Genomic DNA, 20842 nt, shown 5'->3' on the forward strand with positions numbered 1-20842 from the left:
GAGTACTGTGTGCGCTGTTCATATATACTCCCTTTTTATTGTTCTGCATTATTATTGCACTCTTCGCATGTTTTTTTTGTAACTTTGATTTTAGTGTTGTTCATAGTTAACTGATGTTGGTCAAATGTTTAGGAGAATCCCCCAAGGTAGAGTAGATTTGTAATAAGGGAGTAATTACTCGTTGGCATTCACCCAAGCACAGCCATACGGCTACAAAGGAAAGCTATAGAGCTTTCTAAGAAATATCGCAGTTAAAGAAAAATTCGTCCTGGTCCGGGGTTTGAACCCGGGACCACCACTTCATCGGAGCAGTCGCGTTATTGATCAATTCGCTCTCGCCCTATTATAAGCTTGCCGTTCCGGTTAGCTCAATTGGTAGGGCGACTGCTCCGGTGAAGCGGTGGTCCCGGGTTCGAACCCCGGACCAGGACGAATTTTTCTTTAACTACGAAGTTTCTGAGAAAGCTGTATAGCTTTCCTTTGTAGCCGTATGGCTGCGCTCGGGTGGATGCCAATGAGTAATTACTCCCTAATTATAGTTGACTGATGTATTCATATGCACTATGGTGAAGTAGCCGAAGAGTTTTACACAAATCTACACAGTAGCGATTGCAATCAGAGTGTTACTGAGAGAGGCAGTCGAGCACAGCAACGGGACATGCCGCCAGTAACGAAGGAGGAAGTAAAGAAAGCCTTAGGAGCATTGCAGAAGGGGAAAGCAGCTGGTGAGGATCAGGTAAGAGCAGGTTTGTTGAAGGATGAGAGAGAGATTGTGCTAAAAAAACTAGCCACTCGCTATACGCAATGCCTTGTGACCTCGAGTATACATAGAGCTTGGAAAAACGCTAGCATTATCTTAATTCATAAGAAAGGAGACGTCAAGGACTTGAAGAATTAAAGACCGATCAGATTATTGTCTGTTTCCTTCAAGGTATTTACTAAGGTAATCAGTAAGAGGGTCACACCAACCTCAGAATTCAATCAACCAAATGGTCAAGCAGGCTTTCGTAAAGGGTAGTCAACAATAGACCATATTCAAACTATCAATCAGGTGATAGAGAAATGCGTAGAATATAACCAGTCCCTATATATAGTGTTCATTGATTACGCGAAAGCATTCGACTCAGTAGAAACCTCAGCAGTCATGCAGGCATTGCGGAATCAGTGTGTAGAGGAGTGTTATGTGAAAATATTGGAAGATATTTATAACGATTGCACAGCTACTATAGTTCTCCATAAAGACAGCAATAAAATCCCAATAAGGAAAGGTGTCCGGCAGGGAGACACGACCTCGCCTATGCTATTCACTGCCCGTTTACAGGAGGTATTCCGGGGCCTGAAATGGGAACAGTTGGGAATAAGAGTTAATGGACAATACGTAAGTAATTTGCAATTCGCTGATGACATTGCCTTGCTAAGCCACTCAGGACAAGAACTGCAAAGCATGATCAATGAATTAGGCAGGCAGAGCAGAACGGTGGGGCTAAAAATTAACATGCAGAAAACCAAAGTAATATTCAACAGTCTAGCAAGAGAATAGCAGTTCATCATTGATGGCGCCATGCAGAAAGTAGTAAGAGAATATGTCTACTTAGGGCAGCTATTGACAGCTGATCCGGATCATGAGAGGGAAATAAGTAGAAGAATAAGAATGGGGTGGAGCGCATGTGGCTGGTTCTTTCGGATCATGCACGGCAGTTTACCAATATCCCCGAAGAGAAAAGTCTACAACAGCTGTATCCTACAGGTACTCCCCTATGGGGCAGAAACGTGGAGGCTAACAAAGAGGAGGAGGAGGAAATAGACTTTAATAGATAATGGAGAGGTCTGCCTGGTTATAGGCATGGCATGCTACTCCAGGTGAGGATGGAAGAAGAGGGTGAAAAAAAAACTGACGTCAAACATACTCAACACTCACGCACTCTCACACACACAATGATTATCAAAGTATGTCCACTAAAACCGTGTCCCTTAGAAAAACTAAGAGAGCTTTTGTCCCTCGCTCAGCCGAAGTTGCATCAGTCCAGGGTCCAAGGACATGCTCCAGGTGCACGGGGTCGTCCTAAAGCACCTAACAGTGCCTTGTGATGAGTATTAAAGATTTGGCAGTGGCAAATCAAGTGTTCAATATCTTCGCGCACACCACATGTCGGGCACAGAGGGCTACTTGATACACCAATTTTATAAAGATAAAATTTAGAAAAGGCAACGTCCAGACAAATTCGGTGCAGGCAATTCGGCAATTTGGAGACTGGAGACTGGAGACCGGAGCAGTCTCCAGTCTCCAGTCTCCAGTCTCCAGTCTGCGGTCTCCAGTCTGCGGTCTCCAGTCTGCGGTCTCCAGTCTGCGGTCTCCAGTCTGCGGTCTCCAGTCTGCAGTCTCCAGTCTGCAGTCTCCAGTCTGCAGTCTCCAGTCTGCAGTCTCCAGTCTGCAGTCTCCAGTCTGCGGTCTCCAGTCTGCGGTCTCCAGTCTGCGGTCTCCAGTCTGCGGTCTCCAGTCTGCAGTCTCCAGTCTGCAGTCTCCAGTCTGCAGTCTCCAGTCTGCGGTCTCCAGTCTGCGGTCTCCAGTCTGCGGTCTCCAGTCTGCAGTCTCCAGTCTGCAGTCTCCAGTCTGCAGTCTCCAGTCTGCGGTCTCCAGTCTGCGGTCTCCAGTCTGCAGTCTCCAGTCTCCAGTCTGCAGTCTCCAGTCTGCAGTCTCCAGTCTCCAGTCTAGAGTCTGCAGTCTAGAGTCTGCAGGCTGCAGTCTCCAGTCTCCAGTCTTCAGTCTCCAGTCTCCAGTCTCCAGTCTCCAGTCTCCAGTTTCCAGTCTCCAGTCTCCAGTCTGCAGTCTCCAGTCTGCAGTCTCCAGTCTCCAGTCTGCAGTCTCCAGTCTGCAGTCTGCAGTCTCCAGTCTGCAGTCTCCAGTCTGCAGTCTCCAGTCTAGAGTCTGCAGTCTCCAGTCTCCAGTCTCCAGTCTCCAGTCTCCAGTCTACAGTCTCCAGTCTACAGTCTACAGTCTACAGTCTGCAGTCTACAGTCTGCAGTCTCCAGTCTACAGTCTACAGTCTCCAATGCTGTACTTGCCAGTATAAGGGATTTCGCGTATTATAAACCGATTGCTCTTTGATTTCCGACTCAGCAAAGTTAATAGGCTAATTACTGTGCTGTAGTTTGCCACGAACCAAACATTTACAAAGCTGGTATTTATGTATACCATTAACGCTTAGCAAATTCAGGTTATGGAGAAAGGCTGCAATCGGATGATCGTAGGCAGACCGGGTTATAACACGGATTGCCTTATTTTGGAGCCTGAACAGTTTTAACCTGTTTCTTAGTGTGGTAGTTCCCCATACAAGAATGTAGAGACATTAGCTACATTAGAGACATTTAGACACATTAGCCAGAAGGAACACGAAGGCGTTACCGAGTCAAGATCAGTTTGAAGGGAATGGCGGTCGGTTTCATTAATAATATTTCGATATACAACACAATCATCCGCGAATAACCTAATTTGAGGCGATACAAACTTCGGTAGATTATTAATAAAAATTAAAAAAAAAGCAGAGGGCCAAGTATACTTCCCTGGGGGACTTCAGATGTTACGGGGGCAGAAGACGAGTTAAAGCCGTTTACAGAGGTGAATTGTTTTCTATTGTAGAGGAATTGTTTTATCCATGAAATAACGTTTGGATGGAGATTTAATTTTGTCGCTTTGGTTAAGAGCCTGTGATGGGGAACGTGATCAAAAGCTTTACAAAAGTCTATAAGTACTGCGTCAACCTGCAAGCCAGCGCCTACTGCGGAAAATACGAGGTCTGTTAGGAAAGTATCCGACCTTTGCCCGAAGAAAAAAAACTGGCATAACTGGAGCGTTAAAAACCTAATAACCTTCAAAGTAGCCTCCTTGGGGCTCCATATACATCTCCAAGCGGTGCTGCCATTGTTGGAAGTATTCCGAAAAGGCCCTTTTCGGAATGGAATTTAGCTCTGCTGTCGTTGCAGCCATAATGTCCATTCTTTTCTGAAATCGCGCTCCTTTCAATGGCATATTGATTTTAGGAAACAGCCAGAAGTCGTAGGGGGACATATCAGGAGAGTAAGGAGCCTGTTGAACTACAGGAGTCAAGTTTTTCGTCATAAAAGTCTGAATCAAATGCGAGGAATGCGCAGGAGCAATGCCGCGAGGGATGCGCCAATTTTTTGTTGACCTCAATTCCGGTCTCTTGCGCCGCACGGCACCACGTAGGCGATGGAGGACATTCCTGTAGTACTCTTTAGTCATTCTTTGACCCTGTGGGGTGCGTACTCGTGGTGTGCCACACAGAGGGAGTCAAAAAAGCAGTCAGCATCACTTTGACATTGCTGCGCACTTGGCGGGCCTTCTTTGCTCTTGGCGACGTGGAGTGCGTCCTCTGTGACGGCTGGGATTTGGTTTCCGGGTCGTACCCGTACACCCAAGACTCGTCACTAGTGATTACGGCGTCGGTAAAGTCAAGGTAACTGTTTGTGGAATCCAGCATCGCCTGTGAGACTTCAACACGAAGCTGCATTTTCTCCACCGTCAGCAGCTTCGGCACGAACTTCGCCGCAACTCTCTCCATGGCCAAATCTTCGGTGATAATGGAATGTGCAGAAAAAGTGCTGATATCCACCTCTTCCGCAATTTCTCGGATAGTCACACAACAGTCCCGCATCACCACAGCGTTCACTTCGGCAATTACCTGGTCATTTCGACATGTTGATGGCCGACCGGAGCGTGGCTCTCTCTCCACGGTTGTGCGGCCGTCTTTAAACCAGTTGCACCACTGCCTATTCTGTGTGCTGCTCATAGCATCCTCACCGAAAGCCGCCTGAACATTTCGAATGGTTTCCACATGGCTATCGCCAAGTTTCTGGCCAAATTTGAGGTAGTAGCGCTGCTCCTCTCGCTCCGCCATTTTCCTTGCAACAAAAGAACCGACGAGAGCACTGCGCCCTCCCTCACTCAAACGCTGCTTCCCAGCGACTGACGCTATCGGCAGGCGGGAAAAAATTCGTGCATGCGCACGAGGGTTCAAGGTCGGCTGCTGTAAGCGCGCTTGTTTCAAATCCATCAGGTGTTCGTAAAAAAAAATAGTCGGATACTTTTGTAACAGACCTCGTATGTCGTTAGTAAATCCAGCTGGTTGGGTGTCGCATGAATAACCCCTGCGAAAACCATGCTGGTATTTGAAAACGATATCGTGTCCCTCTAGATCATTAATTATTTCAGTATGAATTATGTGCTCCAGGAGGTTACAGATATTGCTGGTTAATGAGATAGGGCGATAGTTAAGTGGAATGGTGTGGTCTCCGGATTTGAAAATGGGTATTACTTTCGCTGTACGCCAGTCATCAGGAATTGCACCAGATGATAATGATTGTGAAAAAAGTGATGTAAATACTTGATAGAGGTTTAGAGAGACATTCTTTAGTGTTATGTTATTAAATACAAGATGATCAGAGCTAGTAGGAATTTTGAGGTTAGTGAAAAGGGCAAGAATGCCTGATTCACTAATGATAATATCTGGCATGGAAGTGACGGAAGATGTCTGTAACATGGGCGAGGAAGTGGTGTCTTCATCGGTGACACTGAAACGAATCCGTCGTTAAGAAGCTGTGCACACTCAGTGTCAGTGCCTGGATCATCGTCAGGAATGATTAGTACTATTTCGGGCTGGGAACTCGAATTGATGACGCGCCAGAATCTATGAGAGTTATTGGTTAACATGGTGGACAGGTCGTGACTGAAGAAATGATGACGAGTTGTTTTAAGCAGTGACTGATATTCATGATCGCAATGCCTGCACTTTGCCCATGACGATGGAAGACCTGTTTTGACTGCTTGGCGGTACAAGCGTTTTTCCTTCTTATTAAGACGACGAAGGGGATTTGTGGGCTCTCTGTGGGCTCGGTGGCTGTGCCACAACACTGCCAGCTAACCCTATGGTTTTCGCCATGCAGGTGCTCATCGCCGCAGTCACTTGCATGTTGCCCGCTCTGCTGACTTCGCACTGGTGTGTGCCATCGAGGCATGCGCCGGAGTGGAAACAAAGCGAACTGGACATCGGCATCATGACTGTCATCGCCGCTGCAACACGTGCGCAAGCACCAACAGTGGATGCCTGGGAACTCGATCGACATTGGGCGGCCCAAGCGACAGGGACAGCAATCCATCAGCAACATATAAAAGGACAGCGACCTTCAGCAGCACTCTGTGGGCTCGGTGGCTGTGCCACAACACTGCCAGCTAACCCTATGGTTTTCGCCATGCAGGTTAGTAAAACGGAATTCCTTTCTAAAAAATCTAGCAATTACGCTTTGATACAGCTACCGAGCCCTCAGATGTGCCTTGCCATTGTAACTGAATGTGTATCCGTGATTCGTTCATTGCTGTTGTTGTCGGGGGACATTGAAACCAACCCCGGCCCTAACGATAATTCCGCCGTACTAAGTGAACTACAAAAATTATGGCTGAGGCTTAGCTAAGGTTAAGCCTAGTCAGATGCGAAGCATATTGGTGGCTAGGCTTGGTAATACATGGCTTTCCTTGGTTGCATACTTGGTCATTTTAATACAACCACTAAAAGCCTTCGTCGTGGGGGAAGACAACGGCATGGCTACAGCGGAACGCCGACTAACCCCGAGACGCGCGTTGGGTGAGCGCCTGGATTGCCACGGAAGCCGCGTCTGCTTGCCCGGTGGAGCGAGCTTTTCACAAACACCGAGTGTGAACGCGCGTTCGAAATGCGCCGGAATGCCGCTCGAGGACATTCCGGCGTCTGTGCGATGGCATCGTCACGACGACGTCACGGTGTCACGTGGCGTGACGGCTAGGGTCCCACGGCGACGGCGCGAGGTGGAGGCCGCCTCTCTCATCCGGTGTCACGTGGTATGACGTTTAGGAGTCCCACGCCGACGGCGTGAGTGGTAGCTCTAGCAATATGCTTCGTATAAAATTAAATGCCGGTCAGGAGACTAATCGCGGAAATACAAGATCTGGAGCACCAACTCCTAGCTACAGACAAGAAAATACTTGATCTGAGCCAAAGGATGGCTCAAGGAGAGAGTCAGCACGAAAAACTAATGACTCTGCAAACAGAAATTGACACCGCCAAAGGTGAAACACTCCAAACTAACCAGCTCATATGCAGATTAGAAACCCGCATTGATGATTTAGAAAACCGATCCCGAAGAAACAACCTGATATTTTACGCATACGCGACACAAACCCATCTGAAACCTCTGCGCAATCGGAACAACTAATAATTGATGAATGCAATACCCTCTTAAACATAAATTTAGACACAAAAGAAATCGACCGTCTCATCGCATCGACCGCCATTCTGACAGCACAGACCGTCCAATCATCGTAAAGCTCACATACCACCAGACTAAAAAGCTCATCTTGGCTAATGGACGCAAGTTGAAGGGTACCGATATTAGTTTTTTTGGTTTTTATGGGGTTTAACGTCCCAAAGCGACTAAGGCTATGAGAGACGCCGTAGTGGAGGGCTCCGGAAATTTCGACCACCTGGGGTTCTTTAACGTGCACTGACATCGCACAGTACACGGGCCTCTAGGATTTCTCCTCCAAAGAAATTCTAGCCGCCGCGGCCGGGATCGAACCCGCGTCTTTTGGGTCAGCAGCCGAGCACCATAACCGCTGAGCCACCGCGGCGGCGTACCGATATTAGTATCGGCGAAGATTTTTCACGGCCTGTGAGAACTGCTCGCAAACACCTTGTTGCGTTTGCAAAAGAGAAAAAAGTAGCTTTCGCCCTTCCTTTCAAAACCCTTTTCATTGGCCCGAAGCGCTATTACTACGATGCATCATCAGAAACAGTCAAAGAAATCTCATAGCTATCATCTCGCGATATCAGGGTAAGAAACTGTTCCCATCCTACGCCCCAGCACAAGCTTTCATTTTCCGTTATCTTTAATAACATTCGTAGCTTTCTTCCGAAACGCGATACCGTATTCAACCTCATGTCATCATCTGATAGTAAACTGCTCATCCTAACAGAAACCTGGTTGACCAACGATGTTAGCGACCATGAAATACAGACAGACTTTCCCGGTTTTGGCATTTATCGCAAAGGTCGTAAAGAAACACGAGGTGGGGGGGTTTAATAGCAGCAAGACAGCAGTTGTCATGTACGCCAATCAACCTTGTCTCAGATCTGCAAAATTCTTTGGCTTCTCATTCGAACCTCGCCCCAAACAGTGTTGCTGGGTGTCTGCTACCGCCCTCCAAAAAGTAATGCTGATTTCTGCGCGAAATTAAATAAAATTCTGTGTGACGTTGCTACATCACACCCTAATGCACATATCCTACTATTCGGTGACTTTAACTTTCCAAATATTGATTGGCGTACCCAAACGGCTGCTAACACTGAATCAAATTATTTTCTTGACGTATGTCTTAATTCTAACCTTACGCAACTCATTTCGGAGCCGACAGGTGTAGCAGAAAACTCCGCCACTATTCTAGACCTGATACTAACAAACCACCCGGAAAGCCCAACGTCTATTTGTTTCCTACCAGATATCAGTGATCACAAGGTAATCCATGCTACATTTTCCTTTGCTCCAAAACCACGTGTCACTCACAAAAAAACTATCGCCCTGTACGATAAAGGGAACTATGAGACCATAAATAATGAACTAACTGCCTTCCTTCCATCCTTTGAAGCATCATTTCATAACAGATCTCCTGAAGACAACTGGACTATATTTAAAACTAAGGTACACGAACTAACAAACAAATTCATTCCGAAAACCACTTTTCATGAAAATCGCCACAAACCATGGTTCACGAGGTTCATAAAACGAATAGAAAATAAGACAAAAAGACTTTTCCGCGAAGCCAAACTTAGACCGAGCACTTCAGCATGGAATAAATACTACGCAGCCGAAAAAGATTATCTAGCAGCTATCCGCGACGCAAAGCACTCTTTTTTCCAAAATGATTTGCCTAACATCCTACGCCACAGCCCAGAAAAATTTTGGAAAATAATAAACCCCCAACAGCCCCGCGAAGTTATTCTCACTAACGAATGTGATGAAATAATCACAGATGCTGACAGTGCAGACATGTTTAATCACGCATTTTCATCTGTATTTACCAAGGATACCGGCCTAGTTTCCGCGTCTACCCTTCCCAGAAACATAACGAATAACATGCCGGCCACAACGTTCTCGGTTGATGGCGTCGCTTCCCAAATTCAAAATATTAAACTCTCATCATCAGCCGGCATCGACGAAATCAACTCCAAAGTGTTAAAAAATACCAAACATACCTCTGCAAAATTTTTGTGCCTCATACTTTCGCAGCCATTATCTACAGGTATTTTGCCTCACGACTGGAAGGTGGGAAAGGTCGTTCCCGTCTACAAATCAGGTAATAAAAATTCCCCTTTGAATTATCGTCCCATCCCACTAACCAGCGTGCCGTGCAAGATCATGGAACATGTCATATACTCGCAAATCATGAACTTCTTAGATACTAGCAACTTCTTTCACTCTTCACAACATGGATTTAGGAAAGGAGTTTCATGTGAAACACAGTTGGCACTTTTTCTACATGACCTGCATGCAAATCTTGACTGTAACATCCAGACTGACGCTGCATTTTTAGATTACACTAAAGCATTCGATAAAGTATCCCACCGACGCTTGCAGCTAAAACTTTCCCTCTTAAATTTACACCCACATGTCTTAAGATGGTTAGAACAGTTTACTAATCGTACTCAATCCGTGCTCATAAACAGCCAGTCGTCTAGCCCCCTACCCGTAACCTCAGGCCCCCCACAAGGGTCCGTCCTTGTTCCTCTTCTTTTCTTAATATACATTAACGATTTACCCTTGCATGTGCCTTCCTCAATCCGCTTATTTGCTGACGACTGCGTTATTTATCGTACAGTAACTAACATCTCAGACAAAAACGCTCTTCAGACCGACCTTAACAGTGTACAAAAATGGTGCGACCAGTGGTTAATGACTCTTAACCCTAACAAATGTAAGCTCATGTCATTCACCCGAAGTCTTAGACCTTTTCGTTCTGCTTACACAATAGACAACCTACCAATAGAATCTGTGCAAACATTAAAGTACCTAGGCGTCACACTATCAACTAACCAATCCTGGAATGCGCATATTGTGAACATCATTTCATCGGTCAACAAAAATCTAGGTTTCCTCAAACGCCACATACGCCATGCACCAAAAGGCTTAAATACTAGCATATCAGTCACTGATAAGACCTAAACTTGAATACGCTTCAGCCATCTGGGATCCCCCTCAAAATTATCTGAAGGCTAACCTTGAACAAGTTCGAAATCGTGCTGTTAGATTCATTCATTCCGCATACTCATACGACATCAGTGTATTGTCTTTAAAAGCTGAAATTAACTTGTCACTTCTTTCCCATCGCCGGCGCATTGCTAGTCTCTGCCTTTTTCATAAATTCTTCAACAGTTCATTGTACGAAGCACCCTACATCGTACGCTGCATGCACATATCCAAGCTCATTGGTCATCCGCTTCAAGTTGTTCGTCCACGCTCCCGTACCACTGCATTCTCGGCCTCGTTTTTTGCCAGAGCAACATCCGACTGGAACGGCCTTTCCCATCAAGTCGCATCCATTACCTGTCCATCAAGATTCCACCAAGAGTTAACGCAGCTGATGTTAGATTAAACCAAACCTCATGTTATATCTGTAGCCCCACCCCTTATGTAATACCCCTGAATAGGGATCTTTAAGGAAATAAACTAAAGTGAACTGAACCACGGTGCATTTCTATGATATCTGATGGTAATTACTGGCACAAACTTGTCAACACGATTAGTCAATGTGTCTTTTAAACGATTGCCAATTTTTTTTCGACTGAGCGAGATGAATAGTGAGCTAGGAAGCCATCCGAAAACGATTGCAGTGTACAGTTAATCCCATCAAAATTAGCGCGGTTGTAGCAATGAATTCGCTTAGTGGATGATTTCTTTCTACCGAATGGACGAGTGATGTACCCGGTGATGATTTCATGATCGAATAGGTCTTGTAAATGCAAGAAATCGGAAGAAACCTCAGGGTTATTTGTTAGGACGAGATGAAGAATATTTGCCATTGTGGCAGAGCGCAGGGTAGGATCAGTGATAAGTTGAACAAGCGAAAAATATAAGCTGGTATGAACGAACATGTGGGCTTCCGGATCGCTGGGGTTAACCGTAAGATTAGGCCAATCAATGTTTGGGAAGTTAAAATCACCAAATACAAGGAAAATGGAGTCAGGAAAGCGCACATATAAGTCACTCAAATATCTATGAAATTCACTTGAAAATGTGGCAGACATATCTGGCGGTCGGTAGAAGGCAGCAATAACAACATCAATGACAACGATTTTGCACCGTATCCAAACACATTCAAGAAAAGCAGTGACAGCGATCGAGACAGCAGATATTTCTTTTTTTGTAGCAATAATTTTCCTATCACAACGAAAAAAGCAAAATTCGGATTCACTGAGAAGAATATGAGCATCCGGAATAGAATCATCCAACCAAGTTTCAGTTAATATCAGAAGCGAAGCGCACGTTGAATCGACGAGGGAAGAAAGGGCAACAGATTTTGAAAGTACATTTCGGATACTAGTGAAAAGGAAATTAATACTATTCTCTGAACTAAGACGAGTGTTCAACGAGGATGGTGAAGACGTTGGAAAGGATGACGTGGCTGTTGGAACCGGTCAGTCGGTCGTGGAAAGACCAACTGGCCCCCTTCGGCCACTGGGGACATCCCACAGATAAGTATCCTTATTGATATGCAATTAATCGAAAGCAATGCGCACGCGGTCTGCATCTTTCTTAATCGTTTTGGAGAACTGAAGCAGCTGGCGGAGTTTGTTACGGACATCAAGCGAATAATCACGTCCAATGCAAAAATATTTTTCCTTTAGCCTGCGGCCGTTTCTCACAATGGCTTCAATTTCTTTATCTTCGATAAACTTCGCTATAATTGGCCTTGCCTTCTCGGTCGAGAAACGGCCCAGATGATGTGGCCTAGCAACGGAAGTAATAGTGACGCCAAGCTTATCGCGGTAGAAGTCGTTCACAAGTTGCTCTGAGGTCTCCCAACTTTCAGACGAGTCACTATCGGCGATACTATAGAACAGAACATTTGAACGTCGCGACCGGTTTTCTAGGTCATAAATTTTATTCACGATGTTAGACAACCGAGTTTCCAGATTTGCCGAAGTACTAACAAATGAAGCCAATTCAAAGTTTGCTTCAAGTTCTTGAACATGTTTGGTTAGATTTTCAAGGCCTGCTTTTAGTGCGGCATGAATATTTAGCACTTTTTTACTGCTTCAATAAGAGTGGCGTTGCTTGCTTCAAATCGCAATACGGTTCCTGCTACGGTGTCTAATTTCTCTTCCTGCGCCTTTGTCATGGGCCCTGGGTTTACTTCTCCGTCTCCACTGAGAAGCAACAAGCGCAAAACAAAGAACAGCAGAGCAAGCAAACTTGAAAGGGTGGACGGCCACGACACTGCCAAAAGGCAAACATCATTGCTTCGTTAACACCGAGTTTGAAGGAAACTAACCTGTACACTTACGGATGATGAGCGACAAGACATTGTGGCAGCATCGTGGCCCAGAGCGTCGTCCAAAAGTGCGCACTTTTCAAGGGGCGCAGTAGGTAGCATCATCCCGCGCTGCCCGACCAGTAAAGTGAACGTATCCAGAAACGGCGGTGGTCGAAGCAGCAGACACGAAGACAGGTCGCAGCAGATTGGCGGTTCGTCCTTGCCAGGGTATTTGCTCATGCACGGTTCTTCGTCCCGGGTATCAGCTAGCTGCACTGCGGGCAGCGACAACAGCTGTCCCAGGAGTGGCAGCAGCAAAACCTGTAGAAATACAGACGATGAGCGACGAGACACTGTGGCAGTGTCGTGCCCCTGGCGACGAGTGCTTAGGTTCAAAAGTTTGGTCTGAAGTTTTAATGCTGTTACGCTGGTATTCAAAGAGTAATCGGAGTGAATGAATCTTACAGAGCGATTTTGCAAAGCTTCAAGGGCGTTAGCTAGATAAGTTTGATGCGGATGCCGTATTATAAATGCGTATTTTAGCCTAAACCGGATTAGCGACTTATAGTCCAGTAGTTTCACGTGTGGTAGACATGACGTAGGTGACGTTTCAGAAATCCGAGATCGGTTCGCTGATGATATGGCGTTAGTGATATGAGTGCGCCAGGAAAGATTACTGCTTAAGGTTAAGCCAAGGTATTTATAAGGTTTTGAAAGTTCGATAGCAGAATTGAGGACAGCGTAGTTAAAAAAGACGGGTTGTTGGCGGCGGTGGAGGGAGACAAGTTTGGATTTGTTAGCATTTAGCTTTATGAAGCATTAGTGGCACCAGCAATGAACGTGATTAAGATCATTTTGAAGACTTGCTCGAGATATGTTGATTATTGTGCGATAGATGAGACAATCGCCGCAAACATCCCAACGTTACACGTTCGATGCATTGGCATATCGTTAAGATATATTTGAAACAGCAGTGGACTAAGGACAGAGCCTTGTGGGACGTTGATGTTACTGCGAGGGACGTAGAATTTTTGTTAACTAAAAACAAACTGGGGGCGGTTTGTTAGAAATTCCGTGGCAAAAATGTTAGGATGTAAATTTAGCGGCTCTAGCTTTAGTAACAAACGTGCGTGAGGTACGGTGTCAAAGGCTGTTGCAAAATCTAAGAAAATGGCCTCAATTTGGATGTTACAATCGAGATTAGTATGCCGATCATGAACGAAAAGTGAGAGTTCGGTTTAGCAAAAAAAGCCCTTGAGGAAGCCATGCTGTGAAGCATGAAAAAACTTGTTACTATCAAGATGGTTCATAATTTGGGAATAAACGACATGTTCTATGATTTTACAGCGGACACTGGTTAAAGAAATGGGGCGTTAATTGAGGGGAGATTCCTCGTCACCTGATTTGTGCAGTGGGACGACCTTCCCCACTTTCCAGTCATCCGGCAGGCTTCCTATAGCAAGGAATTGTGTGAACAACAATGACTGGTATTCAACCGTGATGCACTTAGTGCTTTTTAACGGTTTCTAATCGATTTCCTCAATGAGAGCTGATGACGATAGCTTCATATATTTTATTGTAGACAAAATACCATCATAAATACTATCATCAGGGTATAGGGATCAAAGTAGTAGGCAGTAGTAGGCGGTGCAGCAGTGCATTAGTGGGCGGTGAAAGTCTTGGCGCGTATTTTAGAGTATGCAGACTTGTTTTTGGCAAAAGCGAAAAGGTGCTTGCGGGAATTTCTGACCGCACAAGAAAAATCTTCGCCAACGCTGTAGCCTATGTTCTTGAATTGCTTCCCATTAGAAAGAATGGCTTCTTTTGTTCTGAGAATGAATATTTGCCAATTATGGGGCGGGGTTGATCTTCAGTGTGCTGGCTGAGGCGGTTCGCGCGCTCAACGTGAGCAGCGTCAACTGTTACATGCCGTGTATCAGAACAAAGACGGATAAGGGCTTGTTCCGATTCAGCAAAAGTTTGTGTGGTTGGTGTCCGGGAGGCCACGGAATATAAAATTATTTCGTCGTGCGCGGTTTTTGGAATCGTTCATACAGGCTTCCAAATCCCGCAAAAAGCGATATGTTTGGACGGTGCCCGTCTTTAAAGTGTGTAAGTCGGTTTTTAGGGTTAAAAGGTCTTTGCGTTTGGTTTCCAGGTCCGCCAAACACCTGACCAGTTAGTATTGGTAACGTCTAAATGACTTTTGAGAGATTTCACATCCGCCAGTAGTTCTGCCTGTCCAGCGGACAGTTTTTGCAACTCAGCAAAGAGAGTGTCGGGTCCTGGATTTGTTTTGATATGACCTGATAATAATATCAGCGCACGAATAGCACTCGCACATTGAGCAACCAGGCATAAGCAGCGCTGTGCGCTCGGCAGCTGCACCAAGACATAGTTACCGGATCTCTTAGACAATTAGTTGGTGTAACTGACCTGCCTTGTGAAGGCAAACTGGTTAGCGATCCGTACAATGGCACAGCCGCACAGTCCACAGAACGCAGATGACTGCCGCTGGTCTTTTATCCATGTAATTCCTGCAGTTGTTGATGACGATGGTGCTTCCCACGTTTGGAGGATGGTTCCTATGTGGGAAGATGGCGCCAAGAAACATTCCGGAGTGGCGCAAAGGGCTGGAAAGTTCTGTTCGCAGTGGCGAAAACCTTCAGCGCCACTACTGCCGACTCATGTTTGACACCTCGTGCTACTCGACAAGCCAGCCGACACGAGGGTAGCGCCCAGGTGGGCGGCTAACATGGTAGGGACTTGCATTGTGAAGGCATACTCGTTAGCAATCCGTGCGATGGCACAGCCGCAGAGTCATGCGAAATGACTCTCTACCGTCCTCGCTCTAAGAACTCATAGGCGTAGCCTCTAACTGACTGCATTACAGGAGAGCGCAACCTCTCCCTTCGTTACACCTCAGACTTTCATGAATGTCCGCACCCAGCGAGGTTACACGAGAACGCAAACCCTCGCGGCTCTATTCGCACCAGCGTGCTTTAGCTCTCCTCGTTGTACAACATTCAGGTTAACTGGAGGTAACAAGCAAAAATGAATCAAGCCACTAATCAGTGAAATTGGCAGCGTACAACACAATCATATCTCTGTCTTTAGAGCGTGTCCCACGAGAGGGCATCACTCCTCCCAGCGAATCCCCGAAGGTCACGGCCAATGCCTCCTGCGGTAGAGCCTGCGGTACACGGCCATCCGAAGAGTGTCAAGACTAGTTCTTTATATTCCCTTTAGAGGCACAGGATCCGCCGTGAATTTAGTTACTGCCACTTGGGTGAAGGCTCAGCCAAGTTCTCCAAAACCTATTCTCAACCAGATTTCGACATGCGCTGACAAGAGCCCGGCTGATGAGAGGAAGATATTTTGTAACGCTTCTTCCGCCTCTGCTCTTTAGACTTATCTTCAAGTGTAACGGACACTCCAAGGGAAGGCAAGGATTGCACGGGGTGACACGCAGTTACGTGAGAGGATTGGCACCCCTATTGAAAAATCCGGTATCGCGGCAAACCGGATTTTACCGGAACATATCGGTTTCATACCGATCCGGTATCACTCTCATACCGGCGAGACCCCTCCGGTTTGATGGCTATACCGGTTCATACCGGTCCGGTATCGATCCCAAACCGGACAGACCACTCCGGTACCGAGCTCATACCGGACAGTCCATTCCCGGTTCGAAGCTCAAACCGGACAGACCAGTCCGGTACGGAGCTCAAACCGGACAGACAGTCCGGTACGGAGCTCAAACTGGAGATACCAGCCTGTATTCAGAGCGATATGTGCTGCGGTTTTGGTACTTGGTATGCAGATTGACTGTTGTACGCCAGCAGATGTTTTTTAGGGAAAGGGGGGGGGGGGGGTCAGCGTGCGCATAAGTGCGATAATCAACACATACACGGTTTTGTTGAAAGGTCTAGGAAAAGAAAAGGGCTACGCGTGAGCTTCTCAGTGGCAAAACATGCAGTTTGTGCATGAAAGGCGGGGGCTACATGAAGGGGTTTTGCGGGCAACCGCCATATTGGCTTCCCGTGCAGCACCCTGACAAAGCCAGGGCGGCTGTGTGCGGGCAAACGGCTAGTATACACCCGCCAGCAGCCTTCCTAAGTCCTGCGCAGATTACTCTGGTTTTCACAGTGCAGAACTTCACGACTGGCTGATAAACATGGCGAGCCTCTGGTGACTGCGCCAGAGGCTCCAAAAGGTTTGTTACTGTCGCGTTCATTGCAGCAGCTGTTTGCTAGCAGCAGTCTGTAGCGACGCATCGATGAAGAATGAAAATTCTTGGTTTTCGTGCAGGAATTCTTTGCACTTCTTCTTCGTCAAGTGATTGCCCATTGATAACTCAACTTGTCCAAGCGCCATCGCGAGCGGCCCCACCCTTCACTCTATCAGGAAGAGATACTAATCTCAAATCGCCGAGAACATTTCTATCGACGAACAAGAAAAGGTTAGCTAATGAAAAGGTACAGTGCTAGAGAGAACAAAATAAAAACAAACTCCCGTAGAAACGTCACACGAGTAACCTGTCTTTGCGCACTTTTTTTAACGTTTTTTTCTTTCCTCTCACCACCGCCTTCCCTGCTTTTCCTGGGTCCACTCTCAAAAAAAAAAAAAAACCTGCTCAACCCTGTTTTTTCCTGTCTGCCTTTGTTCCTTCCCCGAGGTCTCCTTTGTGTCTGTCCTGTCCCTCCCAGCCCCCTTCCCCGAAATGGCGAGGAGGCTCTACAGCCCACTACCGAACATTTTAAGCCGCCCTCCCTACCACACTCCCCGCGACGCTCCATGAAGTGGAGAGGGGGCTCCGATTCTACTTGTTCACTGTGTCCGGTCGCGTTTGTTTGAAACAGGTTTTTCTTTCCTGCGGTTGGGTTGAGTGTCAAGGGATGAAGGTAGCTGCGAAAACACGCTGGCACTCGCTAGTCCTCGTTGAATTTGTGTTATACAGTTTTTTGTGCCTTTCATCGTGTTGCTTGATCAATCCACGATCGAAGATGACATCGCCTTCTATGCGTACGTCCAGTGCAAATATGGTGGAACCCTATCGTCCTTCTCTCAGTGTTGAATGACTTCGTTCCGAAAGACGTAAGTGGTGAACCGTGACATTTACAGACATTTGACCGGTGGAGGCCACGGCGGTGAAGGCGGATTTTATGACGGCGACGTCGTGCTGCTAGGACGTAAGTACGCATTTCAAATGACCCTTTTTTTTAAGTACTGCCTCCGTCTCGGTTATATGCTCGTCGTCAACAGAAACGTTCTAACTGTCCAGTGTCTTTTTAACTAGCAATTTGTGGATTGCACAGCGTAGAGGGACGAAATAGCTCAAAATTTTCTTTCAGCTACATACCGAAATTGCTTGTCCTTCATTATAACACGACGAAAATTAGTTTTATGGTTTGTATTCTTTCTTTACAGAGGCATATCGTGTATACGTGCGAGAGCAATCAGTGATAAGCGTCCTGAGGGGGAGCGGCTCAAGACCTTGAAAAAACATCACGCATCGCATCGATGCTGCGGTATGTGCCGTAAATAATGGAGGATGACCACGCAAGCACCGGAATCGTCCGAGCAACCTGTTTACACACCAACAATGATACGACGCAGATTTGCAATACATTATTCATTCAAATATGGAAGGCGTGAGGTGCATTCACGATACTGAGCATTGCCAATGCTCAGGGCCTGGCGTCTTGAGACGCCTGGCTTGTCTGTGGCTTGTGTGGGCCCACGAGGGTCCGCAAATCAGAGCATGGTTTGTGCTACTGGGGTATGCATTTGTAATTATTGCATACAGGTCCACCTCGGGAATGGAATTTTTATTCCTTCGGCAACGTGGGCAGCAGTTATGGTGGCACCCAAACATTCGCGTTTCTGCAAGGACGCAGCCTTTGGACGACTCCACAACTCCTGGAAAGGAGCGTTACAGGGCAAGCTTTCCATCGCAACCTGAAGTCAGAAGCCTCCACAGTGGGCAGAAAGCCAATGACCCCTGAAAAGCTACAAGCCATTGGCCGTAAGTTGCATGTCACAGTGCTCAATGCATTATGTTGTGTGTCAGTGCCCAATTAAATGATAAGCTGGGGGCATTATGTACTACCAATCATATTTTCTTTTCTGCAGGTGCTTTTGACTACTTCATTGGCCAGCACCCTGTAGAGACCCCAGCGCCGGTAGATCGTCGCGAAGAGTTAAATTATTACCTCAGTGAGCTGGTTCAAGACATGCGAAAAAAATAAACATCTTTTGGAGTGTTTGATGCATTATAATACTCACCAAGCTACCAATACTTGGTAAAAGCTGGGAGCAAATAACACAATTCCACTCGACTGCAATACGAGTCGCTGATAATCGCAGATTACCAGTTTCTGAGGCTCTGTATATTGCAGCATTTGGCATGTACACTTATGGCCCCAGTTTTTGGGCAGATTTTGTCCAAGTGGGATATATTTGAAACATTTCATTCCTGCCTTTTTTTCTGTGATACAGGGCCCTCCTGCATAACACGGGCCTAGCCTGTAGAATACAGGACTGTCCTTTATGCCGGTCTGAATTTTAAACCGGAACCGCATACCGGGTTATTGTACAGGATTTGCGATACCGGATTACCGGAGTATCCTGTACAAAACAGGAGAGTCCTGTATTATACAGGACTGTCCTGTTTTATACAGGATATTCCGGTACTCCGGTATCGCAAATCCTGTACAATAACCCGGTATGCGGTTCCGGTTTAAAATTCATACCGGATTTTTCAGTAGGGACAGGGACGAGGTAGCAGGAGAGATATTGCAGTGGTGTTGACCCTTCGCTGGGCGCAGTCAGGCTTATGATGATGAATTTGATACCTATTTCAATAATTGATTTGTGCAGAGAATACGCACACACCGGCCGAAGGTCATGCAACCACCTGAATATATTATTCCTCCTACTTTATTTGCAGCACATGTCTGACTGACGCCTAGTGCATGCGCTGTATACCCGACCCAGTTTACACGCCGTACAAAACGCATGGAGATCACATTGAAAAACGCATACAGATGGTCTAGGCAGTTACTTTGATTTTAAAGAACGCACTCGGGCATTGAAATTCAGCCCTGCTCTTGCCCAAATTTATCACAGAGCGTGGTATTATTGTGTACACCCGGCGGCAAAATAAGTCGGGGCACGCGAGAGTCGGTCATTATCAGATAAAACTGCATCGCCGCGCCGTCTGATGTTGCGCTTCTGGCGTCGAGACAGACATCGCAATGCGCGTGCGCGTGCTTTCATGCTTGCAGTGAACTAGCTAATTTCCTGCAGCGTTTGGCGTTAGGGGCCGCTTTCTCTATTTGCTACGCCAGGCGCGCAGTTCGGCGGGGGCATGGCGAGGGTGAAGCGTGCGCTGCTCGCTTCGCCCTGGTTGGACGGATAACGCACAGTTGCAAGATTTCTGTTTTTTTTTTCTGAACGAGCTATTACTCATCGCTGCTGGTACGGGTCCTTCTCACTTCCTGTAACCACGCTGGACGCGTTGCGGTTTCCACGCTCGATAGAAGTGAGCATAATGCTCTGAAAGAGCGCGATTACACGTGATAGTTCCGAAAACAATTTGCTGTGTATCATTACAGCTTTCACAGTCGTTCACTGCGAATATGTGAAACAACAGTTTGTCTGTTTAATGATAGCGCAGTGCAGCGGCAAGTATTGGCGCTGAGGAGTTTTATCTTTGTCGGTACATGTGCATGTTCGTCACTGAAGACTTTGAATAACACGCCACCCTGCCGAACAGTTCCAAGCGCTCAAGCATTTGCTCGTCATAGTAGTAGTAGTACAAAACATTTATTTGTAGAAGTGGTTTCCGGGCAAGGGCGCGGTTGGTCGAGTCCTCAGTCCGGGACTCCGTTGGCTGAAGCCGCTGCCCGAGCTCTCGCAACCAAGGCCCGTTGTGCCTCGAAGGCGAAGCTGAACGGTTTGCTTGCCATGTGCTCGTGTCTGTACTACGGTACTACGTTCCTGCCACGAAGACAAACCCTTAGAGTCATTTGTTTTTCATTCGGTTTTCTTCTGCTTCAAACAGCCAAAACAAAGGGACTAAGTAGAAAATAAGTTGTAGGAAATAAAAGGTTCCAAATCTGTTGCGTTGATCATCGCGGAAGTTCTGGTGTGCCATAAAGCCTGCCGAAAAAGAGTTTGCAGACACATGACTAAACCGCTTTGCTGTACTGATCACAACCACTCATCCAGTTCTATTATAACACAACATTTCCCTGGCAC

At 46.6% G+C, this 20842-nt stretch overlaps 1 pseudogene; it reads left to right on the forward strand.

Moving 5' to 3' along the window:
* LOC149360891 (uncharacterized) overlaps positions 1-10696 on the forward strand; it is a 52408-nt pseudogene extending 41712 nt beyond the window's left edge.
* The last annotated feature ends 10146 nt before the right edge of the window (positions 10697-20842 follow it).

The sequence above is a fragment of the Amblyomma mixtum genome, chromosome 2 (assembly GCF_055824585.1).
Source record: "Amblyomma mixtum isolate Tamu chromosome 2, ASM5582458v1, whole genome shotgun sequence".
Classification (NCBI taxonomy): domain Eukaryota; kingdom Metazoa; phylum Arthropoda; class Arachnida; order Ixodida; family Ixodidae; genus Amblyomma; species Amblyomma mixtum.